Genomic DNA, 11,723 nt, shown 5'->3' on the forward strand with positions numbered 1-11,723 from the left:
ATGCTGGAAAAATAAAAGCTACTCAGATCCATTTTCCCAGAGCTTCCTGTCCACATCACCATTCAGCTCCGGCCTTTTAGCGGTAACACACGGCCAAAGTTCAGTTTGCTCTCGCTGGTATATTTTCAGCCCTGAATGAAACATTGTCTTTGAAGGAAGCCGAGTTTATTTGAGTAGGACGGCGCTCTGAATGTTGATGAGAGAATGACAACGTGCGTTTCATATAATGATCTTCCTGTGAGTGAGTAGCTCTGCTGTCATTGTAAATGTGACACCAGACAGCACATAATGCACACGAGCATCAATACTCGAAGACTGAAGCACAACAACAACAAGAACATGTTGTGAGCCAAATGCCCCTTCCGTTTAATCACAGCGGTTCACTAATGCACAGCGGGGAGGCAGAGCGAGCTGGCAGTCAAGAGGACCCAGATTCAAGCCACCGGTGTCGGCCACAGAGAGACAGAAAATAATAAGCTCCAGAGGGGCTCATCCGACCTTGACCTTTGACCTTCCTGTCAGGGGAGGTAAGCTGAGACAATTTCTCTTTTGAATCAATATCCTCCTGCAGGAGATTATACATCAAACCGGCAAATTATTGAACACTAGGCTTCTTCCCTGATCAATGTGCCAAAACTGGGTCATTATTGATATAGTCACTATGAAAAATGATCAAGTAAAAAAAGCGATAAATGTTTCATCAGTTGTCTTTTTTAAACTCATTATTAAATCACACATTTATGAAAAAGAAAGAAGTGTTTATATCCTGTGAAGTAAGGTGGCAAGAAAGATATTAAGTATTGATTTTGAAACTCATATCTTATTGGCACCAGTATCAAAATATCTTAGACATCAGCCCATTATTTTACGACGGGAAGGTCGTTAATGAATCAGGTTTGATCAGGAGAGTTTCTTATGTGCAGAAAAGGCTGCAAACACTGATTCAAGGAGGGCTGAATTGTCGATTAATCTGTCGACTTAATTAATTGTTTGGTCTATAAAATAAATAAAATGTCAGAAAATGGTGATCAGTGTTTCCCAAAGCCCAAGATGACGTTCTCAAATGTCTTGTTTTGTCCACAACTCAAAGATATTCAGTTTACTGTTGTAGATGAGGAAAGAAACCAGAAAATATTCACATTTAAAAAGGTACTATATGTAACAATACACATGTATTAATTGTTTTTGTATTGCCAATGTGTGAACAGATTGTAATGTAACTTAAAAACTGAGATCTTCCACCGACTTTCTCAGTTGCATATAACATTTTCTATGTAAAGGACTCGGGACGGTTCTGCTTCGTAACGTTAGCTGATGAGGTAATTTGCAAATGGCAAATAGCTATTTGGTATCATGGAGACTGGACATTACAGATAGTAACGGTGATAAACTGCATGATTGTAATGTAATGTCACGTCACTGTTTTGGCCGATGCCCAGGATGATCGCTCGTGCCTACGGAGTGCACATTCTGAAGCAACAGGATACTGACTGCAGTTCACTTAACGGCAAGGACTTTCTGAAAGTTACATAAAGTACCTTTAAGAAGCTGGAATCAGAATTTAGACATTATTCTTCTCAAAAAAATTACTCAAACCGATTAGTCGATTATCAAAAAACTGGCGATTAATTTATTAGGCAACAACTAGTCGATTAATCGTTTCAGCTCTAGATTCAAGCAAGTCAAGCTGGTGCAACATCAAGTAAAACATATCAAATAGCATTAGATTAAAGCTGCAGTGGGTAGAAGTGGAGCGATTATGATTATTATTTTTGCCCAACAATGCCAAAAACATTCTGCCTGCTGCAGGTTTAAGGAGCACTGATTAAATACCCATCAAATAATATCCGTAGTATTACGCTCCGAGGTACTTTAACAAGGCGGCAGGAGCCATAACTATTAATAAGAAATCTAAAACTCCAGCTCTAATTGGCTTTTGTGGTGCACTAAAAATCTGTTGTGGTCTTCGGTCTTCCATCGAGACGTCCTCAGTGAGGACTTTCTTAAAAATCATCTAAAAACCAGACGATTAGAGACTCTTCCAAAACAGGGTTTTAATTTGCTGGTCTATTTAAAAGCCAAAAGTTTAGACTATACTTTGCTTGCATTAGACATCGTAAATGTCTATTATTCTGTTGGGCCTGTGAGAACGCATTAATAACAAACTACTTCTGCAACCAAGCCTGACGTCATTTTCTTAAAGACTGAGTGCAGTCATTAGAGAATGATATGTCAATTCCCTTCCTGCACTTGATTTTCCAGTAACACAACATTGTAGTAAATTAGGGATGCACCGATACACCACTTTTTTCAGACCGAGTACAAGTACTTACATTTGGGTACTCGCCGATACCGAGTACCGATACGAGTACTTCTCTGTGCCAAATGACCCTCGTTAACAGCCAGCTGGAGGGTGTGAGCGACACACGGCAGGCTGGGGAGTCCCGCATACGAGGTGGTGCGCCCTGACCGGCTCTAGGTCGGCTTGGAAAGGCTCGGGGTGAAGGTGCTTCCCGGGGCCGTGGACAAAGTGTCACCGGGGCGGACTGTCCTTAATGCGCCCCAACCGCGTCGTGCCCCCGGGGGTCTGCGGCGATGTGTGCAACCAACCCGACCCCGAGTCAGAGGGTGCAAGCAAAACCCTGTGGCGCAATGAAAGTGAGGGCCGGCGCACGCCGGCTGAGGTGGGATCACGGCCCCGCGGGGTAGTCGGGGAGGTGGAGCGTGAGCGCATGCGATAGAACCCGAAAGATGGTGTCAAGAGGTTAACGTCACGCTGCCGTAAAGTGGTATCGGTGCCATTGTATCAGGGCCGTTTTTCGAGTACGAGTACAAGTACATGAGCACAGTAGCGGACCCGATACCCGATACTGGTATCAAGTATCGGTGTATCCCTACAGTAAATATGTAAGATTACCGGCCGTATGGTTCCATCAGCATCGACCTACACATTTACTAATAAGCTAAAAGGTATTAAAAGGTCACAAGCCAGAATCCTACATGTCATTTGATGTTACTGAGGCACTTTTCTTTTCTGAGCGACCAGCTTGTCACAGAGTCAGTAGTTGAATTTTCCATCACCAATGTAACCCTAGAGGCTCTCTTCCTGTTTATGTTAAGCTACCTCCAGCTATGACTGTAGCCGGATCACTGGGCACCATATGGCAGAGGGGTTACAGCTTGTATCGGAAACAGGCATCGAATTTATAATAAGTGGTAGAATGATGCCATATACTGTACATAAAACCTTTTCTTTTTTTTTTTTTTTAATTGTCATTGATGCAACAATGCTGTCTAAAAGAGGGAGGGAGGGCGGGCTCAGTGTGTTGTGTGTGTGTGTGTGTGTGAGTGAAAAGTAGAATAGTGTGAACACGAGCTAACGCGGTCACAAAATGACAGAGCCAAATGTGTGACAAGCAAAATGTCACATATGCCCCGAGAAACACTGAGATCTGTTTGTGAGGCTTTGTGGTGGAGCAGCAGCAACTGGCACACGTCGGCTGCAGCTCTTTCTCTCCGAGCACTGAACGGGATCATCGGCTCGCACGGACACTTTCTGACCTGCGACTGCATCTAATCCACTCTCTCCTCTACTTCTGCTCTCAAAATAATAATAATACACTCTTATTTTAGTTCACATGTCGTCAAGTCTGGAGTTCTTGTCAAGAAAATGTCTCGAGAATTTTTGGAAAGAAAATGTGTAAAGAGTAGGCAATTCTGTTTATGTTTAAGTTGTATATGCATGGTGAAAACCAGTGATTGGTTGCAAGTAAAAGGATAAATCCTATGGCCTAGTGTGGGAGTTGTGAACGTCCTAATCAGTATCAGTTATGGCTGGTTAAGTCCATCATCACTGTGAGCACTCCGGTGTCAATATGTGGCTACACTCAACACTTTTATTACAAACTTCCACCTTTCATTGGGAGTTCATCAGTTTATCAGTTTATCAGGTGTGTAAATCGTGTCTCATGTTTGTTTTAATTCTGAATTTTAAACAAATATATTTCCTTTCTTTTAGTAGCTTCACTTTAAGGTTGAATATGCATACATTTAAATATTCCAAATTCAGTTTTGATAAAACAGCTTTAAAGAAACACAAAGATGACATAAAGTTGCATTGATTAAAAGTGCAGGTGTAAAGCTTTGCTAAAACTAGAGCTATCAAAGTTATCACGATAATAACACAAATTCATTTCAACGCCACTAATTTATTTAATGCATTAAAGCAACTTGTGATACTTGCAACTTAATTTTTAGGTTGTAGCGGCTCAGTTTTAAAGCCAGAGTGAAGATACTGGTATCATATGAAACTAGAAAAACCTGATGAATCCATCGGTACCAACCATGTCATACTAGCTCGTTGCGTGTAAGAGTAAATAACGCTCCAAACTTACGCTAAATTTTGGCGAGGAAAAACTGGCATGGCCATTTTCAAAGGGGTCTCTTGACCTCTGACCTCCAGATGTGTGAATGTAAATGGGTTCTATGGGTACCCACGAGTCTCCCCTTTACAGACATGCCCACTTTATGATAATCACATGCAGTTTGGGGGTCATAGTCAAGTCAGCACACTGACACACTGACAGCTGTTGTTGCCTGTTGGGCTGCAGTTTGCCATGTTATGATTGGAGCATATTGTTTTATGCTAAATGCAGTACCTGTGAGGGTTTCTGGATCAATATCTGTCATTGTTTTGTGTTAATTGATTTCCAATAATAAATATATACACACATTTGCATAAAACAGCATATTTGCCCACTCCCATGTTGATAAGAGTGTTAAATACTTGACAAATCTCCCTTTAAGGTACATTTTGATCAGATAAAAAATGTGTGATTAATTTGCGATTAATCGTGATTAACTATTTTAATCTATTGACAGTCCTAAATATAACACATAGCAGAAATTGTAAGTTTTAGGGGTGTAAGAACATATTGAAAATATAGAGTATCACGATATTATGTTTTGTGATACTGTGTCGATTTTTAATGAATAGTTTACATGCAAAGATTTACTCAGTCAAGACTTCATTTCATTTGCAAAGACATGCGTACTCTCAGTGTGTATGTGCCCTCTCATAGTGGTGCTATGACACTACACAGGATGTTACAGGGACTGTGCTAAATGCAGATCTCACTGCTCTGATTGCATAAAAAAAGTACAAAGTTACTCAGATTTTATGCATACGGTGGTGTGTTCTTTATGCAACAGTTTTCCTAAAATTAGATTTTAAAAAATTGCAATATATCGCCATATATTGAATCGTGTATTATGATACGTATTGTATCGCCAAATTCTTGCCAATACGCAGCATTAATAAGTTTGCATGTCCCTCTTGTATGAGTGATAAACTCTGTGATACTCAGTCTTATGTCACATGTCAATGTGCAAGCTCCACTACCTGGTTCCAGTCAACCTGCTGGTGCGTTAATCTAGTAATCCCACATCTAGCAGCTCTGTGCACACACATTTAAATTAGTGTCTAACTGCAGTTTGTTATACTTGTTATTCAATCTTTCAATTAGGTCACTTCCTCATCCGCATAAATCTTGCATGCAGTTTGATTCCAAACAGGATGGCAGGTCTGCAGGAATGTTATTATTATTTTCATTTAAATATCTTCATTTTTACTTTTCTCTTTCATTGATGATGAGTTGTTGGCTGCTGGTGCTGCAGGACACCACCTGTTCGTTTGGATGGAGCCTCGTTGTTTAACCAGCTATTAACTAACTAACCACCAACAACCAGCAGAGAGTGACTGTCTTCTTACCTTTCTCAAGACGCGTTCAGGCTCCTAGAGAGGACTCATTGTTCCTGGACATGGAGACATGCGTTCAGATCCGTTTAAGAAGAAGTGTGTTCCTGTGGTTTACATCCTCAGACTGAGCCAGTTAATGAAGGATGAGCCCTGAAACATCATCACCTCATCACAGCAGCTGGACTCCTCTCCGGTGTTGTTCCTCTTTGTCTCATTGACTGGAGGAATACAAATAAATGACTAAATGATGGAGGAGTTTTGGATGAAAGCTGTCAGCGTCTCCAGCTCACAGCAGCCGACAACATGCGCACTGAGAGGAAATAAAAGCGCGTTATTTTGGGGTAAAAAGACGGATTTCTTCTTCTTCCTCTTTATGTTCCGACAGCAGCAGCGAGGCGCGCGGCGGTTTGAGGCATGATTGCTGTGCGCGCTCCCGACAGCAGCACACACAGTGCTCGTGCTCGTGCGCGGGTCAGACAGCTCCGTGTCCGTGGGAGTGAACCGCAATAAGAAATAATTCATGGAAAAGAGGTCGACAGAGCTGCTGCTGCATGTTGCACATTTAGCTTTGAATAAAGAAGAGCTCGGTTCACTCCTGCAGCTTCTCAGTGAGACATGTTGCTCATTAAAGGACTCATTTAAATCATTATAAATCATTATAAATAATTATAAATCATTTGAAATCACTATAAATCATTATAAATCACTATAAATCCCTTTAAATCATTTAAATCATTATAAATCATCATTATTACTAAGAGAAGATGCACAGACAAGAGGAGATATATATTGGCTATATATAATGCAGCTGAATCTAATTTGCCATATAGCATCCAAACTATTGTTCATGCATTGAACCTCCCGTTTCAATTAATGCACCGTTCTTCTCTCTGTGTTATTCATGCTCCTCTAAATGGGCCCTTTTCATTGACATTATACGACTTGTTATGTAAGACTCCTTCCCTGAATGACTGTGGAAGAGCAGCTTTCCTCCCTCGGGGCCTTAGATTGTACCCAGTGAGGAAACGAACAGGGCCTCCATGAGAGCAGAGACACACACAGAAGCTCCCCGGTGCCTTATTGCTTTCTGACACTATTATAAGGATTATTTTCATTTTCATTTAGTTGGTGGATGAGCTTTTCCATTCATTAAAACAGATAGAGAGCTGCAGCAGCAGCAGATACACAGCCGGGCTGCACAAAAGCTCCTCCAGATACTGAGGCATGATGGGAAATGTCCCCTGAGTTTAGCAGCCAATACTCACCTAAAGCTACGCTGCAGCCTCCAGGTTTACATTTGTCTTATTATTCAAATCACATAAAGGGACTGCAACAGAAACAATAGACATTCTGTCTGAGGAGATGCTGTAGATTTGCCCTGTTTGCACACATTAATTGCACATATTTAAAGGGATGGCGAGCACTTGTGTTGTGTAAACTGCTCAGAAACACCCTTATTGTCAATCTAGCTAGGAAAGCCATCCATCCTCTGAATGCTCTAGGTCTCTAGTCTGATCCATCCATCCTCTGAATGCTCTAGGTCTCTAGTTTGATCCATCCATCCTCTGAATGCTCTAGGTCTCTAGTTTGATCCATCCATCCCCTGAATGCTCTAGGTCTCTAGTCTGATCCACCCATCCTCTGAATGTTCTAGGTCTCTAGTTTGATCCTTCCATCTTCTGAATGATCTAGGTCTCTAGTTTGATCCTTCCATCTTCTGAATGATCTAGGTCTCTAGTCTGATCCATCCATCCTCTGAATGCTCTAGGTCTCTAATTTGATCCATCCATCCTCTGAATGCTCTAGGTCTCTAGTCTGATCCATCCATCCTCTGAATGCTCTAGGTCTCTAGTCTGACCCATCCATCCTCTGAATGCTCTAGGTCTCTAGTCTGACCCATCCATCCTCTGAATGCTCTAGGTCTCTCGTTTGTGGCTTTAAAGTTTCATGAGGCTGTGATTATCCTAGAGGTCACCACAGGTCATTTTATACAGTGAGGTCAATGAAATGTCTCCTATGGGGACTAACATCATCACACATGAATCCAGTTGGGCTCATTGGATCCACAAGAGTCTCAGCTATACAGTGAGACCCAATAGATGTAATTCTAAGACTGTTTAGGGACCCCAGGATGCAGAAATATTCAGATACACCATTTTAGAATAGGAGAAAATAACACATTTATACTGCATTCAAAAAACATGCATGTGATTATCATAAAGTGGAATCATGACATGGTTGGTGGCAATGGATTCCTTAGGTTTCCTAGTTTTATATGATATCTGTAGCTTCACTCTGTCCCTAAAACTGAACCCACTAGAGCCTCTGAAGGACAGTACAGTTGGAAATAGTGGCAATGTAAACATGACCCAGGTTATAAATAAGACTGAATTTTCCTTTAACAGCCTCCAACCTTTGCACCCCAACCGTCACGTCATGATGGTAAATGATCCACATCACTTAGATTAACAAGCTTCTCCAGCATCTGTAGAAAACTGATGGATAATAACGGTGTAGATGTTTTATTTTGTTTTTAGGGTCCCAGTTTGTTACTCAGACTTCCCTCATGTTTGTTAGGACTTCTTAAAACATTCAAAGGTAAACCAGAAGCTGAGGAAAAGACTCTTTAGATGTGACACAATCTGAGAGGATGAAAAACAAGATGAAAGAACAGAAGTGTGATTGTGTGCAACCAAAAGGTGTGTGTATGAGAGAGAAAGAGAACAAGAGATAGAAAGGTTGTGAACGAGTAAAAAGTTTATATTCATGATGGCAGATTCACTTTTTTTTTTAAGTAACTTTAAAGCGAACGATGCAATTTGGTTCACAAACCAACACGTTAGTGAGCAGCGGTGTCACATTTGAATGCATCTGACTCTGCAGGAGCTGCCCCGACTCTACCTTTATCTCAAAGATGTTCATTATTAAGTTGTCACAGTAAAGTGAGTCAGGAGTGCATGAATTAGTAATCCATTTACAGAATTACAATGGCCATCTATCAGTTCTGGCCTCCTACACTTGCTGAATGGCTTACAGCAAACAAATCAAACACATTTCTGATAATAGTTGAAATAAATTTCAATAAAGCTTGTGTAACAACATGAGCACATTTTGAGATTCTTTCTTGTGTATTTAATGGTGTGGGGATAAAGACAGGTGCTTCAGGTGAACCTGCATGTGGATGCTTTCTGTTTGTACTTTAGTCTTAAAGGGACACCGAGGAAGGGTTTTAAATCAGCAGGAACTGGACTTGGTTTAGATCCTTGAAGACGTTTCACTTCTCATCCAAGAAGCTTCTTCAGTTCTGCTGAATCACCTTGCTGCTGATTTAACCCTTACTCGGATACCATGACCTGGATGACTGAGAACTTTCACAAACATATCTTAAAGGGACAGTGTGTAGGATTTGGCGGTAGCTAGTGGTGTGGTTGCAGATTGAAACCAACTGAGCACTCAGCTCACTCCTCCCTTTCTAAGACTGCGGTAACGTGAGCCGCTGAGTTCAAAACCGTGGTAACGCCGTTCGCCTTGCTAAGAGGCCATCCTTACCATAATAACACTATTTTAGGAGCAATGGAAGTCAGACAGCGGCTGGCGGTACCACAGTTTTGCACTCTGCGGCTCACATAGAGTGCTGCAGGGATGACGTATTTTTATAGGCCAACCAGGAAGTTAGTGTCGCCCTGGTTCCCTCCACTAAAAGCCAACGGGATTGTTTCACTGGGTTTTGGATTATTACAGAAAATAAGCTCCATGGCAAACAAACGTTTAGGATACTTACAAGTTTTGTAAAAAGCTAACGTTGAGCTATAAACAAACTACACAACGGTCGCATGAACACAAGTATAAACAATGAGGCTGTAAAGGAGGACGAGTCGGTGTGATGACGTTTAGTTGTCTCATTTAGCCACTAGTTAGCAACCGCTCATCAGTAATGGATCGCTGTCGGGGTGTAAAGACCATTTCAACCAATATAACAAATAGCGTAGACTGGAGAACATCGTCAACCCTGCCTTTAAATAAGTCCGTCATTAGAAGTAGACATGACAGGAGAGAGTTCGTTAAAAGACTCAGACTGTCCATCTCCATCTCTAGCCTCTCCTGTGTGATGCTAGGTGACCTGGAAGTAAAAAGTAACAGAAGGCATTCCCGCCCACTGGCTCCGCCGGCACCGGGCTGCCCCCACTCTCACCGTCAGCTCCACTATCACACATCACATCACACACACACACACACACACACACACACACACGAGCACAGACACAGCAGCTCTTTAATACTTTACACTGTTTTGAATGTCCTGCTGATGTGCTCTCTTACAATCTACTTTTCCATGTCCTCTCTGCGTGGAGGAGTTTGTGTGCCTTACAGTCGGAGGTAGCCTAATTTAGTGCTCCCCGTGAGGTCCCACCCCACCCCTCCCTTGTGGCTGACAAACAGGGAGGTTCCAGGCCAGACAAAGTACGGCCCATCACCTGCTCCTCTGCAAGGAAAGCCCTTCTGGCTCCGAGCCCAGATAACAGAGGAGGGCTGAATGTAGGACTCGTATCTGTGCTCTGTGAAGGTGTTCCAGGAGAGCACAACAAACACCGTTTACTGTGTGTGAGGCCGACGTCTTTGAGCATCTGCAACTTCTGCCAACAGAAGCGTTGCCTCGCACAAATATCGACGGACTTATTTTCACGGGTGACCTTGAAGTGCACACGGTTCAGGTTTCTGTGTCTCGTCTCATGTGTGGAAGTGAAGCCCCCCCCCGCCCCCCGCTGTCAGAGAATGACTGACGGCAGAGACGAGCTGAGGAGAAAATGCAAAGCGGGGGTCACCTCTGTAATGAAAGCTGAGAGAGAGTTTCTCTAAAAGCACCGCTTCGCGCTTTATCGTTTATCCTTCTTTCAGAGCCCTTAATGTTTTTTTCTCCTGCACCGGAGGATCATTCATCTCCTAAGTAGCCTTGTCAGTCTCTCTAGGATGGGATACAGCGGTGAGGGGGGGCTGCTAGGCCCCTAATTTAGATGCGGAGACATGAGAGGAAACATGAGATCAGCTTTTTGTATTATTCTCTGATGGGGGGAAAAGCAGCTTGACATGCAGCTTCCTCTTGTCTTAAACCTGCAGCAGGCACAATGGTTTTGGCATCGTGGGGCAAAAATATCCATAATAACCTTTCAGCATATTGTAATTCAGGTGTTCTGAGAGAAACTTCTGCACCTCCTCATGGCTCTGTTTTCAGGCTTTAAAACATATGGCCCAGGACTGGAGACTTTGACCAATCACTCATTTTACAGCTAAACTGTGCACTACAAGATGATTCTGAGAACATTTGAGGAGAGAAATAGACATTACAGTAACAGAATATTGATTCATATTTGATCAGCGCTGCCTAGTTTGACCGTTTGATCGCAGTCTGTGAGTGATTGACAGCTGCTCAGAGATGGCAGACTCCAGATCAGCTCTGACTGCTTGTTTTCCTCCGGTCTGTGAAATCCTGCAGATGCTATTAGGAGCACCGGAGGACACGGGAGGACACGGGAGGACACCGGAGGACACAGAGGCACATGATTTTTTTCAGATTACCTGTCTCATGCACTACTGTCAGGATATAGTGACCGTTTTATAAAAAATACCTTATTTCTTTTTAACATATTTGCTCCACTTCTACTCGCTGCTGCTTTAATATAAACATTATTTACTTTAATTATTTAAAGCAGATTTACCTGCAGGAGAAACATCTATTTCTGTATTATGTCATATCTTCCATTTCATGTTCTTTCACGAGTAACCATGGTTACCATATTGTGTCTCATTACGTATAAAAGCCAGCTGCTACCAGCTGAAATGGCCGAAGACAGTAATGAACATTGTTGTGAATGATGAGATATATTTAGAGATGTTTTCCTGTGCTGATGTGCATTAGCTCTCATATTTCCCATAAGTCTTGTTTTGCCATCCGAGATGGATCCCGTCT

General features: G+C 42.2%; 1 protein-coding gene across 2 annotated transcripts in view; it reads right to left on the reverse strand.

The window, feature by feature from the left end:
• The window catches only part of gpr153 (G protein-coupled receptor 153), a 49,169-nt gene extending 42,952 nt beyond the window's left edge, over positions 1 to 6,217 (reverse strand). For both annotated transcript variants that reach the window (XM_074642578.1, XM_074642579.1), the window contains exon 1: positions 5,771 to 6,217. The gene's annotated coding sequence lies outside the window, so the exon portion shown is untranslated. The remainder of the gene's footprint in view (positions 1 to 5,770) is intronic.
• Positions 6,218 to 11,723: the final 5,506 nt, after the last annotated feature.

The sequence above is a fragment of the Sebastes fasciatus genome, chromosome 8 (assembly GCF_043250625.1).
Source record: "Sebastes fasciatus isolate fSebFas1 chromosome 8, fSebFas1.pri, whole genome shotgun sequence".
Classification (NCBI taxonomy): Eukaryota; Metazoa; Chordata; class Actinopteri; order Perciformes; family Sebastidae; genus Sebastes; species Sebastes fasciatus.